Below are 10638 nucleotides of genomic sequence, written 5' to 3' on the forward strand. Positions count from 1 at the left end.
CATCAGGCTTCAGCCAGTCTCCCCAGGACTGTTTCTTCAGTGCACTCACTCATGGACCAAGATTTGTTTTGGTCTAGGCGGCCGCCGAAGTGCACTGGAAACCAGTGATCTCTGCCAAGCTTTGGCACTTAGACACAGACGGCATCTTCAGAATAGAGGGTGTCTGTGATCTGGGCCATTCTCCACTAAAATAACTCCACCATCCCCTTTTACCTGCAAGTTACGAACACATACCCGACTACCATATCCTGCTGGATACCGTTAATTCAATGTGAGTATTACCCCCTTCAACCAATTTAATCATCCAAGCTAGGTACACCTTTAACTTGTCCTAGTCTGTCTGGCTCTAGAACTCAACAGCTACATTCAGCCATACCAAAGTCCCAACAAGCTACATGAACAATTGCCAAAGCCCAAATCTGACTATCCAAGTGAGCATAAAGATAGTTGAGCCCCAGCACTACTTGTACTATTAAAGATGCAATGGTGCCTACAAAGGCAGCTGAGCTACAGAAGGTCTCATATTCATCACTTCCCAGCACATCTCCCAAAACAACATTCCCATCCACGCCTGTAGGCATAAGAATAAAAATGAGCAGAGACCTAACTAAGAAAACTGAACTAAAAAGTAAATCTGTCTCCCTGTTACCACTGATTGCCTTGCCAAAGCAGCAGGCCACTCCCTGCATGTCTGATAGCCTTTGCAGTCTAAAAGTAGATCAACAAATAGTTTTTTTCTAAATCTGACTGAATTTCATCTGCCATGAGGCATATTCTTCAAGTCTCCCAAAGATTTTCCAGGTTCATTTATTTGTACATCAGGCAGAAGGCTGAGGAGGTAGTATAAAAGAAAGGGAATTCAAGCTGGTTCTCACATAGGAGCAGACTATTTTTCTGAGTTGCGACTGAGAATTTGGTCTCAGTACCAAGTGATACATACATGTAACACTGTATAGAAAGACAAACACCATTGTGGTCCAGATTCTGGGGCAGAAGCCAGATGCATATTTTCATAATATGATTACTGACCTACGCTAATTAACATAGGAGGCCATTCAGGTCACTAGAGGTAACGCTGCGTCAGCATTTGTGCAGTAAAACCCTATTTGTAGGAGCTTATAATTAAGCTATAAAAGTCATTATAAAGCTGGGAAAGGAATGTGTTTAAAAGTGATTTTCCTACTTTAAAGAAAAAAAAAAAAGATTTAAAGTGAATACACCACTTGTGAAACCAAAAACCTTCAGTGTACAGGCAGCAATTTCAATGAACATTACTATAAGCATCCTAAGTCTTCTCTGCCTAAATACCTTGAGCTTGCCCAAGAGCATTTTTACTATCATACTGCAATACATCAAGCTCAATGGCATTTACACATCTTTCACTCCCCAAAAGATTCCGAAAACACACTCATTCACACATACACCTCTAAAAGCAAAGCCCAAGGACAAATCAGATTTTACAAAGGCTGTGAGGAAGTGTATCAGCTTACTGTGTGCATGACACTGTTTCCCAATGTTTCACAGTGAGAAACAGGATCAAGACCACAAGCACCATTCACACAAACTACAAGTTATTGAATGGACCAGCAAAAGAGAGGATCAGCGATGTGATTGCAAAGGTTCTTTGCCAGAGTGCTTTACAGTCAGGAGTTCACCATTATTGAATAATAGACAAAATATGGAAAAACTCTGTTAAATATCAAAACTCCCTAAATCATTCTGTGTTGTCCTGCTCTGCTCAAGTAAAAGCATCACAGACCTCTATAGCTACAAAGCCACAAATTAATAGGCAAAGTGCAAGTAATTCTTTCCAACAGCTGTGACAGTATGAAGATCCGAAATGTTGAGTTCAAAACCTCTAAAGCTAAAGACTTTCCAAATACAAAAGTGGAAGAACATAAAAGACTGAGCTGAAAGTTCTATTTTCAATCAAACATAACTACCATTTTCTTTTAGTAACTTCCTAGCTGTATATCACACCAAAGAGAGAACAAAGAGAAGGTAATATTTATTCTCCAATTGCTTATAATCGAATTTAAATTTAAAGTTGGTTTCTTTCACTGTTGCATCTGATGTGAGCCATACTCCAAGACATACCCAGTAATTTTCTCTTTTTCAATATTACTCTATTACAGTAGTAATGCCCCTTCCCATCCCAAAAGAATTAGTTTTAAAATCATAGAATCATGGAATGGTTTGGATCTGAAGGGATCTTAAAGATCACCTAGTTCTAACCCTCCTAGCATGGGCAGGGACGCCTTCCACTGGAACAGGTAATGAGGCAGAGCAGGCTTTAGCATCAAGTTGGAACTTTTAGTACACAACCAGATGATATTTTCAAGCTTTTGTACATGAAGGCTAAGGAAAAAAGTAAGAGGAGGTTCTCAAGTCATCAAGAATTCAAGAAACTTAAAAACAAGAAGAGCAGTTGTTCTGACATCATGACATGCAGATACGCTTAAGTTTTAAGATTTTAAGAATACCTAGGATATGCTATTGGAATAGATACCTTTATGACCTATTTATGCCAGACTCTAATTTTGTCTTTATATATATCTCTAGTGCATTATATAGCAAGGGCTTCTGCATTTAGTTTTACAATAATAAAGCTTCTATAGCAAACTTAAGTGGGAAAAAGGGGAAATATTTTTCTCATTCAATAATGTTCTGAAGTTAGAAACTGACCAGATCCCTGCCTGGTGTCATCTTTCAGAAGAAAACAAAGACAGCAGAAATTGACATTTATTCTTCTCCTTCCTAAAACTGCCTCTTACCCCTCTGGCCTGCATCAAGCCACAATGCACGTGTTTTGCTGAATGACGATTAATGCTTTAAACCCCACTTAACAGAGGTTTCATTCCTTAAAATATATTCTCAAAGGGTATGTTTTATATATAAGGAGAAATACATTCAGAAAGCTTGGCCCATTCTTAAAGCAGTTTGGAGGGATATATATCATAGACTTTGGAGGCAGGTGGCCTATACCTACCTATCTGGGTTTGACATTAAAATGGTCAGGGATTTAAATAATTCCCACTGGCTTACACAGCACAGACATAGCTCTATATATACAAAAATAGACATATGATAAGCTACAGCTCCAAAATGAAGACCTAAAAATTACAGTGTTCAAGCTCATGAGAGGTCTTGCACTACTTGCCTTATTATGTCTTTGTAATGTAAGTTCTAGTTTCTTATCTAAAGATTTCTCCCTAATTATTAAGAGTGACAGGTACTTCCTCCACCTAAGTCCCAAGAAGGTACTCTGATATAATAAACAATGTTAATTTTTATGTATATTTTAATATAAATATAAATAAGCTGTCACAGAAGCCTAGAATCACTTATTGACCCAATCCCACTCATATTTTTACTGTCATACTTTTCTGTCAGTTTTCATTTTGTCACCAAAATAAAGCTATAATTTAAAATAAATTTCTCCAAATATGATTTCTATATTCATGTTCTAGGAAGACATCCTCGGTGTGTTGGCTGTTATCCCAGTTTAGCCATAAAATATGTCACTCTACCAGGATGGGAGAGGTGGGGGAGAACTGCTGCTGAACAAGAACGAACTCTTGATTTCCACATGGTAGTTAGTTTACAAAACTGATCATGAGAACCACTTACTATAAAATGTCCCCATAATAGAAGTATGCTTGAAACCTACTTCACTCATTTACATCTATGTCCAATACTTTTACCATGTTCTTAATTCCAAAACCAACCTGCACTCTGTCAGATCTAACAAGGTTGCCAGCAGATTTTAGCAGCACAGTGAACAATTTCACACAGTTTTCAAAATCAGAAAGGACTAGGGTGAGATCAGTTTGCTCTCTCTTGATTCTTGCCTAAGGTCGAGCCTCAAATACACTGGTGAATAAAATACATGCACAATACACATCAGTTCGAATGCTCATATTGTGCACTTTTATCATAGAAAATATTTCTTTAATGAAGGGAAATCTTTTTTTGAAAACTGCAGGTTATTTTCAGCTTGTTACAGGTATTTCTATTTCAAGTAAAATTGCAAATTAATTTCTAAGCTTCAGAGGGAAAAGAAATCATTACCAAGCAGTCAAAATCCTTTTCATTCTATTTTTCTCTTATTGATGGTACAAGAATGAAATAGTAATGGGTGGCCCTCCCAAACTGCATTTTATGTTAATGAAAGTGAACTACCTCGATATCAAAAGAAACATCCCATCAATACAACCTATTTCAGAGATTTTTTTTCCTGGCATTAGAAAAACTGTTCTGACAAGAAGGTGACAAAGCAGGGGGGGAAACAGCAGAAATTCTGGCAGCAGTTATTCCTCTCTCCATTCTTCCTCCCTATCTGAAAATAAATAACCATCTGGATCATTGTACTGCCTTTGTGACAGGTGGTACTCAGTTATGTTTCTCATTTCATTGGAAAGCAGTAATGGCTCTTTCTTATGCTAATATACTCTGTCTGAAATTATTTGACTCTAAGTTAATTCATTTGAAATATGACCCAAAAAGGTTCAGGGCTGATTGGGATATATGCTTTGATTGTGACATAATCTCTTTTTCAATACTGGCATCAGAAGGAAAAAAAGTATTCTAATAATTGTCTCACTAATATAACCTCTCACATTCTTCAGCCAAAGAAAAGTAATGCCAATGAAATATGTCTGAGTCCACAAGCCCAATCCTACAACTCCCGTAACAGACAATCTGTGTTGCTAAAAAGCACCAAATATCTGGTTGCTTCCTTAATTTTCCCCACAAGGTATCACATACCAAAGGCTATGAATTTTATGGCATTCTGATTCTAAGATGGGCCTTTGAATTTTGCTACTTCCTAAATTAATATTAGAGAATACTATATTAAAATCTAAATAATTAAGAGTTGTTACTCTACCTTGTAAAATAATACAATACATAAAATGAATCAATACATTAGCTTGCTAATTACTAAGATAGCTACCCTTTCTAGGCTTATTTTCCAGGTGAAAGAAATTGCTCAAACATGTCCATTTAATCTGACTTCCTAAATAAAATACGTTGAATCAGGCTCTGATTAGTCACTGCCCTAAATAATCCCTGAGAAACAGTAAGCTACCTTAATTTAAAACCTGCAAGGGAAGAATAATACGCTGTTTGCTCCAGTTATTCCAACAGCAAACTATAACTAAATATATATCTTGCAGACATAAGACAACATTTGTCTCGATTGAACTTCAGGTCCTTGGATCTTGTTACGTCTCATTTCCAGGCCAAGAAGACTTCTATTTTCTCAGTACAGGTAGGTTCTGTATTAATACTTCTCTTCCTTTATAGTGCTTTTAATTCCTTACTGCAAAGGAAGACTGCACCCCTGTCGTGGCTCTTCTGACCTATTCCGATTTGCACAGGAGCACCACAATATTCTAAAACTTGGCTTAACAATGTAGCACTCAGGAGCCAGTCTATATGCCTTTGACCTCTGGATCATCCCTTGTTTTCCACATCATGAAACATGATCATTCCCTTAAGCATTGCAGCATAAGGAGAGCTCCTAGCAGAGGCATCTACAGGGTCAGATGATAGAGGGCAAGATGGATAAGACTGGCTGTGATTTTACTTGTTTGTGATACTTCAAAGTTGCAAATACATACTAAAGTCAATATTATGAAGTGCATGTACCTACTTTTACCTTCTAAATCCTAATCACATCCTCTGTCACTTGCCTTAGACTATAAGCACTTCAGCAGGGGTTCTGTCAGCATCCGTAGCAGACCAAACTAATCATGCAGCCTTACTGTGATCAAGCAAAAGGCACAAAACTTCAGCTTTTCCATAGGTATTCATGTAACTATAAAAGAACTATTCCTCGAGATATGTACAGTTTACAAACAGTAATATTTTGTACATACATCTAAGACACCAGGTCTATGTATTTTAATCCCAGAAACAAAAGCACTAAACTGTGAGAACTAGACTGATCTGTACCCAAGCCATGTGGGTCCTTGAAAGAGTGCAGAGTTTGCGTGGTGTCATGCCTGAGCTGTTAGATTTGGACAGGGAAATTACATAGATCTGTAGCTTTGTCTCACCCAACTAAAAAGTTAAAACTGCATTATCTGGAATACCAGAATAGTATTTAGTTAATGTGGTGTCACAGTCATCACCCCTTCAGCAAGTCTCAAATATGAACTTTTCTTACCCTTCCTAACACATACAGTGAGGTTTACTTGCTCCCTCCCTTTGACTTAGCGTGGTCCCAGGCCAGGGTCTCCACTATTAGCTACAAAACCAGATTAATACGGAATTACCAATGAGATTCACACCAAAGACACAGTTAACAACTTCTGTCCACAAGAGTAAACTCCAGATTTCCACACAGCTTCAGCAAAAAAAGTACCCTAATTAATGCCTGCAGTTGAGATCCAATTCTCAAAAATTCATCACATATTCAGAGCTAAGCTTTCTTAGTATAAAACTGAAGCAATGCCTACACATTTTAAAGTGTCGCGATAGTAGAAATGGTTGAAGTGTACCTAATTAAATCTTTTATGTATCTCTTATGCACCCTCCACCTTCATAATTCAAAAACCAAAATGCACTTAGAAGGTTGCCAGCCAATTTTAGTAGCAGAGTGAACAACTTCACAAAATATTCAAAATCAGAAAATGAGAAGACTAGGATTAGTGCACATTCATCAGAAAAATGTGCCTTTAATAGATGGCTTATTTGCAACCTTTGCAGGTATTTGTATTTCAAGTAAAACAGCAAGTTAATTTCCAGACTTCAGGAATAACAAAACAATGAAAGAAGGTATTTCCGTAAAATGGACTTACATTGATGCAAACCCAACCAAGCTTAACAATACCAAACAAGAGATGAAGTCTTCGCTCTAATGGAGCCCTTGAAAAGTCTGCTGTCGGCTTCTGTGCAGGAAGATCTCACCTCAAAGCTTTTACCTTTTTAAGTTTGCACTGATTACTTTTCTCCTGGTACATTTTAAAAAATGCAGTATGAGATGTGCTGTGGTGCAGAAAACAAGTAATGTCTGAATTATGTTTTGTTTCTTTGCGATGTTTACGAACGAACTAAACGCATGTTTAATGGAAGGGCTGCTGGCATGAAGCTTTTGTAGGGAAAAAACCCCAAACAAACCAACACACAAACAAACAAAATCCACACACCAGGTAATTTCTTACTTAATTTTTTTTAAACAAAGCTACTAAGGTTATAAATATTCCAATACCAATCCCACTCTAGGTTGTATATAACACTGAAGCTCCTCAGTAGTCAAACCATTGCTGCAGGTAATTTGTGGATGCTGGCAGCCTAGCTCCCTCTCTACTCTACCCACCTTCGGCAGGAACCTGACTCTAGTAACATCTTTTAGCAGATGCAATATTTTTTCTCCTTCTCTGGGAGCACACTCAGAGATACCAAAAACAAATGAACAAACACTAACTCTTACCATATATTCTAATCATGCATTCCTTCCAGGAATGCTTCAAAATACCACTTTTATTGGTTTTGCTGCTCTCACCACTACATACAGGACAAACGCTTGCTGTGTGCTGTGCTAGTATTAACCTACCAGTGAAACAGAAGTACACGTCTGTCTTATTTTTCCACATGATACATTTCCAGAAAAAAAAAATCTCTTACCTGAAATCCAGAATCCAGGATCCTGAGTGGCTTGCAATTTCACAAGACCAGCTGGTATGAACTGGCACAGCTCCAATACAGTCAAATAGGCTTTTGAGATGAAGTGCATTCCTTACTGAAGTAGCCTACTCAAAACAAAAATAGGGATTTGAAAAGGATTTTCACTGAATTGCAACTGCTTCTTTCAAACACAGTGCAATAGTTACTACAAGGCAGTAACTTTCTCTTTAAAGATAAACACTTAACTTGAGCTTTTCATTCTGCAAAGAGAACAACTTCATCCATGTTCCCCAATAGGCAGGTAATTAGGACACAGAAAATTAAATCTTTACGGAGTTACTGGCCTCACTGAAGTCAATGATAACAATTCCATGGTTTTATAAGAATTTCACAGCATGAAATTTCCCTTAGGAAGGCTACATAGTATGTGGTAGAGCCCTATTTCATTATGTTTGATGATAGTGACAATAATATAAAAGTATACTGGGGGTCCCAATACACAACTGTTAATGACATATATTCTGTAAGTTGCAAGCATACTTCAAAGCATTTGTCCAGAAGCATTCCATAATGAAACGGCTGTATCTGTGGGCAAGGGGAGGACAAACACTGTCATCCACCCTGACATTAACAAGGCTTTCAATGCAGTCCCCCCATCACATCCTTGCGGGGAAACTGAGGCGGTACTAACTGGATGGGTGAACCACAAAGTCAGTGAAAAGCTGCCCATTAAGGCCCTAAGGCTACTGATTGGTGATTCAAACTCTAACTGCAGCCAGCTACAAGTGGTGCCCATCTCCAGTCAGTCAGTTTTGGGGCTGATCCTTTCTAATGCCTCAGGTGTTTAACATCAATGACCCACACAATGGGGCAGAAAGAGCCCTTCTGATGCCCATGGCAAAGTATCCAGCTGGGGCAAGTGGCTGATACACTGTGGAGGACCAGGCAGCCATTTATGAAGATCTCAGCAAATCGAAGGCATGGGCTGACAGAAACCTCGTGAAGTTTAACAATAAATGCAGAGTCGTGCATCTGGAATGGGTCAGTTCCATGAGCCAAATTAGTGATACTACAACAAGCAGGTACAGGTACGTGATTATTCCCCTCTGCTTGGTACTCACAAAGTCACATCTGAACAACACAGCTCTGGTGTTTTGCCCCCAGTACAGAGGAATATCAACAAACTGGGGTCTGTTCAAATTTTATATATATATATATATATATATTACAGCACTGGCAGCCTAAATTTCTAGGAGCGAGCTCGACACATTTTATAGTTTATAGAGAGAAAAAGGCATTTCTCAGCTATAGTTCATCTCACCCTAGGGAAAACATTTAAGGTGAATCATGATCTAGGGGCACCTGTTCCTCTCCAGTCACTTCAAAAGGATTTCACACAAGTTGCTTAGATACCAATAGACCCCCAAAGAGTCTTGCATTACACCTGAAAAAAGAGATCATTTTCAAAGTAAATATCAGCATAAAGCCTGAGCTCCACTTTTTATCCAATTTTGACTAAAGTTAAATACACCAACCACAGAACTGAGCTCAACAATTTTGCTTGGGAAAAGAAGCAATAATTGAGCTCAAATACAATTGTACTTTCCTCCTCAAGATGAGAAAAACAAAAGATTAAACTTCCAGGTATAAAGAAAAAACAGAAGTATTAACAGGGATTATTTTTGTAATTTATTAAACACATAGATACAATTATTTGTGCAAACTCTTACCAGAGCAGTAGAAAACTCTGGTAAGAGTTCTCAAAAAATCTTATCTACGTGTTTGTGGATCTCTAAGACAGTGAGTGTGGGGCTTCTGTACCTCATCTATTTATAGGGTCTTTAAGCCCATTAAGAGATTTAAAAAAGACAGACAAGCCATTTAGTACATGTAATCTCTTTGCCATTTCTGCAAATACTGCAGTATTTGTAGATTTGTAAGTGTAAGGACACAGGCGTAAATCCACTCCCTAGCCACTGCATTATGCCCAGAAATGCCTGTACTAATGCTCTGGTCTGAGGAATCGTTGCCTGTTCCAAAAAATAAGCCAATGTGTTGACACAGGTAAATATGTTAGCACCTGCTGGCACGACCAGAAGCTGCCTAAGCTTCCAGAATCCCACTAATACTCTAACTGCACACAAGAAAATGCATTACAGTGAAAGTGTGAGGTTATCAGGATCACCTGAAGCTTCAAACATAAATATCACACTGACTGAACTGCGCTGCTGGAAACGTACCTTGGGGTACTGCTGCATAATTTGATGTTGGCATCAGGCTGCGAGTCTTGGAAACAGTGATGGACTGATTAAAACCTTGACCAAAAGTATGTCATAAACTGCGTTCAACATCTCAGTAACTTGGACTGTAGGACACAAATGTCTGAGCTATCTAAAGGACAGAAAACTGCTGGTCATCTCCCGTGGTTCCCACTCTGACATGCCCATATCAAAGCAAGATTATTGTACCATTTCTCCCCCAGGGCCCTGGTTCCCACAAAGAGGAAACTATAACATGGGGAAGCTGTAGTGTGCTGCAGCCAAGATACATGGGACAGCAAGAGCACAGGACTTGCCTCGGGTACTCCACGAAATGCTGAAAACAGAGAGACTGGAGGGTGTGTAGAGGCCAGAGCCTTCTTGTGAGAACAAATCACTGCCCTACCCCAAGAAAGTTATCAGGATAACACTACAGGTTCTCAGTTACAAGAAATTCAATTATTTGGCATCATACCTGTACCACTTTTGTAAAACCTACATTTTGCTTGAGTTTTGCTACCTCTTGCTAGATCTAGTGAATAGATTACAAGTTCAGAAGTATATCCATTCTTTACCACCACGCTAAGAGAGGTGTTTCCTCTCCATACACACTTTGTTTTCTCTCACATCCTCAGGCCAAGCTACAACTGCACAAATGGAGTATGTTAAGTCGCTTGAACTGTATTCAGGGTTGGCAGGAGGTTAACTTGTTTAGGAAAAAGAGCACCTTTCTGCATGTCAATACTGC

The 10638-nt window shown here is 38.6% G+C and overlaps 1 protein-coding gene across 1 annotated transcript in view; it reads right to left on the reverse strand.

Moving 5' to 3' along the window:
- Window positions 1–7695, reverse strand: part of SLC4A10 (solute carrier family 4 member 10) — a 163758-nt gene extending 156063 nt beyond the window's left edge. The window contains exon 1 of the mRNA XM_065670576.1: window positions 7633–7695. The gene's annotated coding sequence lies outside the window, so the exon portion shown is untranslated. The remainder of the gene's footprint in view (window positions 1–7632) is intronic.
- Between the last annotated feature and the right edge of the window lie 2943 nt (window positions 7696–10638).

Source organism: Lathamus discolor, chromosome 3, assembly GCF_037157495.1.
Source record: "Lathamus discolor isolate bLatDis1 chromosome 3, bLatDis1.hap1, whole genome shotgun sequence".
Lineage (NCBI taxonomy): Eukaryota > Metazoa > Chordata > Aves > Psittaciformes > Psittacidae > Lathamus > Lathamus discolor.